This window comes from Homalodisca vitripennis, chromosome 4 (assembly GCF_021130785.1).
Source record: "Homalodisca vitripennis isolate AUS2020 chromosome 4, UT_GWSS_2.1, whole genome shotgun sequence".
Taxonomy (NCBI): domain Eukaryota; kingdom Metazoa; phylum Arthropoda; class Insecta; order Hemiptera; family Cicadellidae; genus Homalodisca; species Homalodisca vitripennis.
In genome coordinates this window covers 105,630,263-105,642,265 of record NC_060210.1, presented here as the reverse complement: position 1 = coordinate 105,642,265, position 12,003 = coordinate 105,630,263, and the positions used below count along the sequence as shown (strand labels likewise).

At 34.5% G+C, this 12,003-nt stretch overlaps 1 protein-coding gene across 1 annotated transcript in view; it reads right to left on the bottom strand.

The window, feature by feature from the left end:
• The window catches only part of LOC124359890, a 139,744-nt gene that overhangs the window by 66,119 nt on the left and 61,622 nt on the right, over positions 1 to 12,003 (bottom strand). Inside the window, exon 2 of the mRNA XM_046813007.1 lies at positions 3,988 to 4,019. The gene's annotated coding sequence lies outside the window, so the exon portion shown is untranslated. The remainder of the gene's footprint in view (positions 1 to 3,987; positions 4,020 to 12,003) is intronic.

Here is a 12,003-nt window from a genome sequence, read left to right as displayed (position 1 = left end):
TAAAATTAAGGACAAATAGGTTTCAGTGTACAAAATAGAAAATGAACATACCGCTTTGCAAAAAAGTGGGACATTTCTTGAACTATTGGTTAAATTATAGTTTTTTAGGTTCCAAAAACTATTATCTGGTTCATTCTGCTTACTATCCAGATAATAAAAGACTTGATTAATAATAAATTAAACGAATTACGTTCAGTCTTTTTTTTAACAAAATCTAGGTGTTCAAATTTTTGCAATAGTGTACATAAAGTAATTAATGAATACTAAAAAAAACACACACACACAAATCTCTTTAGTAAGAATATTTTTTTTCCAAAAAAGATTCATCAATTCCCGTTTTACCATTAAATTTAATTTAAATCTGAAGTCCGGCGTCTTAAACCGTGAAGCCACAAGCTTAAACTATTGGTCAAAGACCATCTTGTATAAACAATTTGATCATTTAGTGTACAACAAATGCAATAGTTGTGGGAAAGGATGCGATAAGGAAATATTGCACATGGAACATCGGCAGGAAAGTGCGGAACGCAGGGCGGGGCAGGTTGTACTGAGGATCTGGGACACTTTCCTTCTCCTTAACACCTCCAGAGGCAGACAGGTTAGGCACGTGCAACTTGCAGCAAGTCGGACTGCAGATCTCAAACGAGGTCGGGTACTTGTGGAGAGCATACCGAGTAGGAATTTGACATGCCAACGATGGAGTTCTCAGTGCAGTGGACAGACATTAAGAACGATTGCGTTTTTATAGCCACCTATTACAGTTTTCTTTATGTAATGAAATTGGTGAAATTTGTTAATCTAATTGGCTGCTATGGTTTATTTATAGTGTTGTATTTCTTAAAACATTCCTTAAACTCTATTGCGCCGGTTCATAATTCAGATATAGATGTGAAGGCAATCATGAACAGTCATGTCCTAATAACTTTTGTATTTCGACTAAATCACATTTAGGATTGATATCTGCTAAATATTAAAACGAAACTTTGTCTGTTTTAATTTAAAACGGACCATTTTTAATTTAAAGTGGTTCAGTTGGGTTTTGGTTTGTTAATAGCCTTTTAAGATGTCATTTCTAAAGAGAGGACAAGAGAGAAAAACTTGTTTAATTATTCGGAGTGGTAGGAATCTGAATTAACTTTCTCATGATGCTCCAAGAAAAATTGGTGAAGAAAAAGATATAAACTTTTACAGTATGTACATGATACGTTACTTAGGGGGTTGATGGGATGTGGGTTAGTTTTTATAAAACATTTAATTTCTTGAGGAAAACATGTAATTTTTAATAAAATAAAATAAAAGTATTGATTACATAAATGAATAAAATATGTCACTTCTTGAGCTACAAAGTATCTGCACACAGTAGAAAGTCAATATTTTTTATTTTAAGCCGTTTTTATTTGAGCACACAACATTGCCTACATCATTTCCTGCAATTCATAGTTAAGTATTCAAACAAAGATTTTTCTACTGTTTCTGTTTGCAGGGACGTAATTGAATACTGATTTCATACAAAGGCTATGAATTATTTAAAATAAAACACATTTTAAAACCAACTGCACGACCTTTATCTGTCATCAACTAGTCTTATACTGAGAAATAAATGTGTGTAATTATAATAAATTACCTGATAAATTATCATGGAACAGACAAACTTTTCTTTTCAGTAATTTAAAAAAAAATGTAACATAGCCATTATAGATCATGTTGTATCTTTATTACTTATTACTTAGATTACTTATTAAAATTGCAGAAGAATATTACTTAAATGGATTTGACTGAATCCCGCTTACAGTACATTTAATACAACTGTAGTACTGGAAGCATAACAGAGTACACGAGAATATTGAATGACTATTATACAAGTATTATCCTGAGCGAAGTCAATCAAACTATTATAAAAAATATACAGTTTGATGGAATGGAGTTATATTTCCATTAGAAAACTAATGGCGTCAAAAGTATATTGTGCCCCCCACAACCTTTTCAGAACACTTTCTGGAGGAAGGGGAGAGGGTAGGCTTCAAATAATTATGGTGTCCGGACTAAGAATCTAAATAGTAAAAATATTAAAAGAATTTTTCCTCAGTTTCTAGAGGGTAAGACTAGGACTAAATAATGTATCGTCCTGGAGTCGTACCATCCACCACTGGAAAATGTCTGATTGCCCGCAAAACCCACGTAGCGCCCATGAACGCTCCTTTCGTAATTGATCCCCCGATATCGCCTTACGATTCTTATCTATTATGAAACTTATTTGAACTTCAGCACTGATACGGTTTAAGATAGTGCGCTGTTATTGAGGTGGTTAAAACTGACAGTCAGTTGATGTTTTATACAAACTAATTGATCAGTCAAGGACCAAAGGTCGTTACGTTAATAAGGTAATTGGGATGAAGGAGCGATTGCCGTACAGTTGTGCCATAATCGGAGGAAGTCTCGTTGCCAAACTGAGGACTTAGCATGCGGCTGATGTAAGCTATTGTATTGTCAGTGTGCTGACGACACTTCTGCCTGTGCAGCATAGACATACCGCTCTGCGCACGTGCAATATACCAGTGGGTCAAGGCGCCCTCTGCTGACCCAACTACGCTCGGATCATAAGGACGCCTCAAATATAGGTGTGAAAAGGTTAAATTCGAAAAATATGATAGACAATTATATTCTATTTACGTTATATACTTTAGATAAAACGATAAGAGCTTTTATAAAATGGGTGTGCTTAAAATTATTCTGTAGGCAAACACCACTTAGATACAAGGGAAACCAAGTTCTACGATCAGTATAAGATTATATACTATTCATTTCCAATATTAATTAATACGAGTACGATATAGTATTAAGTTAGACTCCATTCAAACAGAAAAAACTTTCGCACTCCGTAACATTTGGTTATCTTTTTATATGCATTTTGTAACTAAAATTGCAAATAAAGATATTATTCAGTAATCATACTACAATACACAATTAAATATAATTAATTACCAAGTATAAAATAAATTATGTGTAGGCGTTTACTGCAAAACTTCATTCATAAGCGATATATCATCATTTGAAAGGAACCTGGGTATTATTTTAGGATAAAATAATCTCAAAGTATTTAAGTGTTTTAAATGTAATAGGCAACTTATTTAAATATTTCGGAATAAGATAATGGAATCTCTAAAAAAAAACTTTATTTATTTTATGACTAATATAATTAATTATTTATATGTTCTTCGGATAGTGTGGTAACACGTATCTACTGGTAAGTCACAGATCTTTTGTATAAGAGCCAAACTTTAAAACAAAAATATAATTGATATGTAGTTTTTAAATAGCTATACGATGGAATGAATGTTTAAGTTATCTTTTCTGTGCATTCTAGAAATAATACTTCAAAATCTTTCAGGTTTTAGAATAGCTTATTATCGTTTCATTTACCGTAACTCCTCCAATGGACAATAGGGCGTGATTACAAACAACGTGTATACACTCTTATCTTGCAGTAAATGACAGTGAGTAAGTAAGTGAGTGAGTGAGTGAGTGAGTGAGTGAGTGAGTGAGTGAGAGAGAGAGAGAGAGAGACGTCGAGAGCAGAGACAGCCGATGTCACGATGCAGGTACACAAGCAGCAGCTTCGGACATACTCACTGTGGTCCAGTTCGCTTAGAAAGTACCACAGAACCAGTTGATTTCAGATCTATTCACTTTCATGACAATTTTCGAGTTGGCAGCAGGCCAGGTTGCCGGACACGTGCCTGATAAGGCTACACTGGGAGTGGTAGCTCTTGCCAATTACCCTTAATACTTACCAGTACATCAGTGTAATTACAAGAAGATGTTGGAGTATGTATCAGGCAGCGTCCTTATTGTACGTGTTAATACTCATCTTACCGGTAGCTTGTTTCCATCCATATTCAGAAACCGTTTTGCTATGAATATAAATAATTAAGTATTTGAATGCCATAAATTCTTAATTCAGAGAATACTATGATAATATTGACTTACCTTATCGTAAACTCTGCATGCCTTCAGATATTCTGTAACACGACAAAAGTCAAATTAAGTATTGTTGCAAACCGATAATACAGAGTGTATCAACAAGAATCATCCGATTTGGCATGTCTATATTTCGAACAGTAGTAAACATATACAATTACTAATGTTTTTGGCTGAAAGGGAAACTCAAAAAGTTTTTTTTTCATACCTTTTCAAAGGTGTTCAATATGTCCACCTTTAGATACACGGCATATGTCTATGCGGTATCCAAATTCATCCCATACTGCAGCGAGCATGTCCTGAGTTACTGATTCCACCACTGCTGTTGTAATGCGATTCCTCAGCTCATCCATTGTTGTTGGTATACCATCGTCTAATGCTCTGTGATGTAGGGGGATCAACACCATTCTTATTAAGAAAGTCACGCTAAACAGTTATTACAGACTCGCACTGCGAAAAACGTAGAACACAAAACGCTTTTTGTGGTGCAGACGCCATTTTCACTAGAAATGAAGTAGGCGTTCACTCAAGCGCGCTGCTGCTGCTACCTAGCGGGAACCATGTACAACTTTAAAACTCTTTTCAACAGTACGTTGTTGGCGCATTTAGCTCAACAAACAGAATAGTTATGATTTTATTAAATCGGATGATTCTTTTTGATACACCCTGTATGTATTCATTGAATTACTTCACAATTAAAAGTAAAGTAAAGATATCTTATTTTACCAGGCGAAGTTAGGGCTAAAAAGCCCTCTCTAACACTTAACCTAGGCACCAACGACTTAGAGGTGACATCCGAACTACCACCAATAGACGGGCAGGCTGGCTGCTTGCAAGGAAAGGATCGCTCAGCGATCACCCATCCAAGCAGCAACCACGCTCGACGTTGCTTGATCTGGCTATCTTGCGATAACAGTTTTACCCGCTACACTGAGCTATTGACCATTGGCATGGGTTTTAATTATGAACCCATGTTACTAAAACTTATGTATACAACTAAAATTTATTGTTCTTTATCTTAAGCGCTAATACCACGAGGACTGTTCAAACTCTTTGCATGTGATAACTAACATGTATAATAAATGTTTTCATTTTAAAGAATTGAACAAGGACATGTGGGAGACACATATAAGTAGACAAGTATACGCTTTAAAAATTGCGTAATAGGATGAACGAAGAATTCGTGTTAAAATTATCTTAACCTTGAAATTAGCCAATAAATCAGTATTTTATAGTTTATAGTACTCTCTATACTTCAGTTTGATAACGGATCTTTCACTAACAACGATCCACGAACAATATTATTGAACATTGTTATCTGTCTGGGCTATTGTACGTAATTAAAAACATAATTTCCTAAAGTTGTCTTACGATTCATTCATTGCTTAAGATATAGTCGAAAACGACTAATTTCTCGTTCAATTAATCTTTAAAATTTAATGTATTGTATATTATTTGAATTTTTAATTTATAAACATTCAGTTTAAAATTCAAAGCTCGACAGTTTAAAAATTCAATATTTTGTATTTTTTTACTGATTTATGATGGCTTTATTTCATATTATTCTGTTATTTACCAAAATCAAGATGTTCTAATACTTTTAAACGTGTTGCAAGGCATGCACGTGTTATAAAGAAAAGGGGCAGAACAAAAGTAAAAATAAAATATCAACTATGTCCAAACGTGTATATATATTTTGTTTACTTTTTAGAAACTACATTTTGTGGTTATTGTATAAATATTTTTTTAAAACAATATATAACAGCGAAATACACCTATAGTTTTGTTTTTGTAATTATTACAATGGGCTTTATATATATATATATATATATATTTGCACTATTTGTAATATTATAACATAATTAAAAAATAATATTATTTTGAATTCGTGTTCAGTTATTAGATTTATTACATTGCTAAGTTATTGACTTGGGATAAAGCCTTACTTAAAAATTGAATAAAACTTAATTTTATGCAACTTTTGAAGTCACCTTATGTTCTGGGTTGTAAGACTTTGTGAATAATGAAATATGTAAATTATATAACACGAACATGAATTAAAGGCGATCTACGACTGCGATTTTAGCAACTTTGTAGTGGCTAGGCAGCGACTCAAACTATGCGGGACGTGTAGTTCGATTGCCTATCCAGCGCCTCATTTTACCAGCTTCCAACTTTCGACAAACATAATTAAGAGATCAATTTACCTTAACTTTGGAGCGTTAGTGATCCAACGTGAAGGCAAGTTTGAATGTAAACTTATTTATAAATGTATATTTTGAATGTGTTTGTATTGTTATTAACCAGCAAAGATTATTATTTCAAGTATTATCAAAAATTTAAAGAGGCTCGTGATTTTGTTCTTTCTACATTTTGTTATAATTTACTGTTTTCACTGTCATTATCCTATAACATACAATTTGTCTGCTCTTGTTTTCATTGTTTGATTGTAAGAAAAAATTACATCAACGAATAGCGTATTCAAACTGTATATTTATATCGGTCAAAACCCCCTTATTTCTTTCAACAGAATAGAAAAATTTAGAAGATAAATAAAAAATATTGTACCTGTGAATATGAATAGAGTCTCAAAATAATTAACCGTTTTATATTTATATAACATCTGACCTAATTTTATATTTCAAATCAAAAATTTCGATTTGTTTTATTAAACGATTAATGTTTAGGAATATTTTAATTATTTTAAATAAAGTTAAAAGTTAACACCAACATTCTATATTGTAATGTTCTAAAATAAGCTTCATAATTTAAAGCAACGAATGACATTATTGAAATTGTGTGAAAAAATGTGATATATGTATTCTCTTCTTAATCACAAAGGAATGTGTACAATTTATTTTTTAATTTTTTTAATATTTTGTACTGCTTTTTGTTTCTGGCCTTTTACATTTATTTTTAATTACTATTACGATATTTGGGAGCGCCTAATTAGTGTGTTTTATATATTTAAAAATTGTACTCCAAGAACTGAGAATTACTCGTGAGCTGTATCTTTAGTATCCTGTTCACAGAAGATCTCACGTGGCCCAAAAACCTGGATTCAAACTCAGTAGATACTGGGATAAATCACTTCAAATTTACTTTCTACACGAGCCACAGCCGGTGCTGCGCGGAGCAGGAGGCCAGGCCCTCGTTATTGTCACTTTTACCTTCCACCTGTTCCTGCATGCACGAGGAAAGTGGCTCGGACAAGTCCTCCTTTCTACTTCTCAATTATTAAGTCCTAACCTCCCTTATCGTGCTCTCTGGAATATAAATTCACCTGCTCTAAACCATTTTTATTCGTCATATGAGTTGTGGATAACATTGAAATTACTTACAACTATAATAAACAAATACAATTCCTTGGGCGTTTTTCCTTTTCATTTTTGTAATATAATACTACAAATTATAATCGTCTAAACCAAAGACTGAACATGAAAGGAGCTGATAATATTATACTTCTTCTAATCATTAAGACAAATCTTTTCATTGTCATCTTCCTTTATACGATTAAAAATATATGAAAGGAGAAGAATTTTGAAAATTAATAGTGTCATTACATAAAGACGGGTTGGTGAGAGATAGAAACCTGTATCATTAAGCAATTTAAAACAAATATAATATTATTGATTAATCCTACATTTTACGAAGTATTACTATTTATTAATGAATGGTTTAATGACTTTTTACCAGACCTTATTACCTAATATAAAACATTGTTACGTTTCATAAATGTTATGTTATTGTAATAATATATTTTTCTTACTTTACTTGTGTCTTCATTTATATCACGTGTGTTACGTATTTTCATTTACTCGCTGTTTAACCAACATTGAGTGGCATCAAACAATGGACTGGTACAATAGATATAGTAGGCAGAGACAACCTCGCTTCCTACTACCCTACTCGACAACACCTCCACAGTGCCTACATCTTCACGTGTCTAACATCGTGCCTTCGTGCACTTTTCGAAAACCCATAATTGTTTAATGCAGTCTTCAGTCGTACGATAATCCTTCAATTAAGGTAACATTAAATTAGAACTAAATTAACGTTTAGTAAGGTCGATGGTTATAATGGGTTTTTTAAACTTCTCCTGCATGTGCAGAGATAATCCTTACAGAACCCCTGTTATCTGTACATGAATATTTGTAATTGTATTGACTTACTAATGTTGGGGAGCTCCATTAATCGCGCTAATGGCATTAATAATTTAAAATAAATTTGTTTTGTTTTGAATTTGTGTTGGTTCTTAAAACATTCAAATATTATTCTAACTTCCCTTTTCTCTCTGATGTCATATATCATTAACACACACGGCCAGCCTTGCATAACCTCATACAATAGATAGATAATGGAAAATAACTAAGAATTCCACATAATCCTAATTGAGAAACACAAAGACAACAATTCGTTATTCAATCGGTTATGCTGTGAAGCGCCTCAAAGGACGTGAGCAGAATACAACGCCAATGGCTGGCCAACCGTGGTCAAAAATAAAACACAGACTCTGGCTTAGAGCCGTTTGTCAAATGGTTTGGTGGTAATTACAAACCGGTTCCATTAAGACTGCCTGTGAAGAGCAACAACTGGCAGTGACTATTGTAACTCCATACTGCATCCAGGAGTAGGATGGCACACCACTAATTACTGACCAATTGCAATAATGATGGATTTTTTTTAAAAATATTTCTTTAAAAACATTTATACTATTTACTAAATACTATTTAAGTTTAAAAATGACATACGAGTAGTCTTCGAGTGAAAACTGATTCAATTTACGTCTTGTCAATAATTGGCTGAGCGTCAGCAAAGTCTACATCTAGTAGGGATAAAATATTCATTTATGTCTGTCCAAAAGATATCTGGAGAACGAACTGGCCTATATACTTGAAATTGTGAATAAAACTTCATTTCTACATAGGCAAGCTCGAGTTCAATATCGGTACATGTTAATAAAATGGATTTTCTTGAACAGTAATGAACAATTTTACATTGGCCTATGTATAACCATGATAGAATTAACTCGGACAGCAGGGCTGCTCTGCAGGCCTTGGCCAACCATGGCTGTAATTCGAAGACAGTCTGGGTATGCCATATGGTCATGAAATTGCTGGCGAAAACCAATAAAGTTATTCTAACTTGGGTGCCTGGACATAGAGGAATCACAGGTAATGAAGGGGCAGACAGTTGCGCTAACTTGGGAGCCAACTGTCCTCTTACCGGTCCTGAACCAACGTGTGTGGTCTCATATAACTTAGCACGTATATCAGTTACCAAGTTGATGGTTAACAAACGCCTACGACATTGGAGAAATACTGAGGGGAATGTACAAGCAAAGCGGATGCTCAAGGGACCATCAAGGAACATATGCAGCAGATGCCCTTAGAATGAGTAGAACGGAGATCCGAAAGGTGACTGGTTTTATTACAGGTCATTGGATATTCCGAAGACACCTGTCTGGAATAGGTACTCCAGTTCAGAAAACACTGTGCAGGAAATGTGGCGAGGCTGACGAAACAGCCAAGCACGTCATATTTGAATGTCCGGCATTACAGAGCAAACGCTCAAGATCCCTAGGTGTTCTTATGCATACGGAAGAGGGTTTGGAACAGGAAAGCATTGTTCAGAAGATCTCATGGTTTTGTAAAGGCCTGGGATTTGATACAGCTTAAACCTGGGAGAGGGTGCATAATAAGCCGGATGGCTGAGAGGCAACTACCAGGCTTAGGAAACCTGGCCCTCCGTTACAAAAAAAAACCAAGATAGAAATGATAAAATCTCAGAATAAATAAATTTGTAGACCGAATCAGTACAATCATATGACATTGGACCGTGTGATATAGGAACACGTTTAGCCTAATGAAGAAACTAATTCTTCATTAGTGCATAGATAAGAATTAGTTCTACGATGGTGTATTCCCAACTACGTGATTTGGTTGGGCGTCATTGAAGGACCAGCCCCATCGCTTAGTAGGCTGGCATAATCATGTCTCATTCACCTGACGGGAAGATGAAAAAAACATTCCGTTCTGCTTTAATTTTACATGCATCCTCAGTGAACCTTGCTCGCTACACGAGTACGTGGTGGGTGTGACTTACTTGTACTCTTGCAACTAATATATGTTGAATGATTTCATATAGTGAAACATCAGGTATACAGAAGCTACTGTAAATGGAGTTACGATGACTGACTGTGCCGAGACCCACGCGCACTAGATATGATCGTACAAGTCAATCTGCGTGGTCGTCGCCAGCGTCTGAGGCTGTAGGTATCAAGGTAGGCCAGCCACTCTACTCGGCCCACGGCGTTGTCACCTTGTACTGACATATCAGAGTAATGATGTCTACTTTAAGCATGTCAGAGAAAGGAATGTGTAGTTTAAAGTGAATGCTGTAGGCTGTTCATAGCGAACTTTGTCGTATCTCTGTACTGGTAAGGCTCCGTATTGTATATGTTTACTGGATTTTGCATATGTCAATTGCTGAAAAATTATAAATTGTGGGTTTTAAGGATAGGCCGCTACATCTGTGACGATGGTGCGACTGTCTGTGCAAAAATATTGTCTACAAGAAGAAGGTGGAGAGCCAGTACATGATAATATTGACAATATTCATTAAGTCCGTCGTCTCCGACAATCTAAACTATCTCGTGAGAAATTGAGGAGTACCACAGCTTCTTGACAGTTAAACTTGGAATGTAAAAAAATAATCATACACTGCAGTTTTATTAAATACTATTAATCAAGGTAAATAGTTTGAAAGTCAGTAATAAAAATCGCCAAGGTTATGGTTTCTTAAGGAATAATCATGTATTAATAATTTAATTCAATGTTAATTGTTACCCACTGAAAACAATGGACTGATGGTAGAGAGACATCATGCGTCTAGAAGACAATAGATAATGAGAGGACACGACCTTGACAACTCTACTGATAACAAGGCGAGAAACACTGGTCCGCTTGTCAGCGACTTCCTGACAATATAATTGCTTTCGCCAATGGAATTCTGTAAATCTTTTCAAGTGACTGTCGGCAGCTAAATTTAGAAGATTCGAAGTAGTTATAAATCGCTTGTGTAACTTCGTGAAATGGAATCAACATGATTATAATTTATCTTATTATAAAGTATGAATTTTAACAATCTCCAACGAGTAGGTGGTTTCTTCCTTGAAGTTCGGGAAGTATACTCCATCAAAACTTCTATCGTTTCCGATATGGCTATTAGTATAATCATTGATACTGAAAAATTTTAAATGTAGTCCAGAAAATTTTTATGTTACGTCCGAAGGAATCAAGATTAATGGAAAGATGAAAGCGAACAGTGGAAATAATGACAGTTAATTTTCGTAGTAACTGTCTTCTATTAGTGTCCAATTACTAAACGATCAAAGTGGACGTTGAGGTAGGCAGCTCGTAAACACCACAACAAATTATTTGGAATCATACATATTCAATTTTAATTTGGTTACAAACACTAATTCCTCTTGAACGGGGTCTAGTTGTATTCGTAGTTAATATTACATTATTTTGTTGAAATGCCTTTCGATTTTGATCGTTAAACTACTAAAAGATATGTAATTAGAAAATTACACTATGATAACTTTAAACAACAAACAATGTGTAAATGTTGTACATGGACAAGATGATCAAACTCTCTCTGTATGTACAAATTAACAAACATTAAAACTTAAAACATAGAATACAATGTTTCCGCATGTTATTGTGATAATTCATTGATTTATATGTATCCATATCGTATTATAACATGAGATAACCTTCTTCTCTGTTATCTCCATTACATCACGAAATGCTTCCAGTTATTTTTACAAACACGACCCACAAAGCGTGCTTTATAGTAAATCTATATGTAAAACTCTATAACTCCCTCAACACCATCTACACCTTGTCTTCCGGTTGTTAACTATATTTTGCTGTTAGGAGTCAGTCGGCAGGTGCAGGATGTTCTGTCCAGGGAACCGTGACCAGGGGCTCTGTCAAGGACGTTCTGCAAGAGGTACCA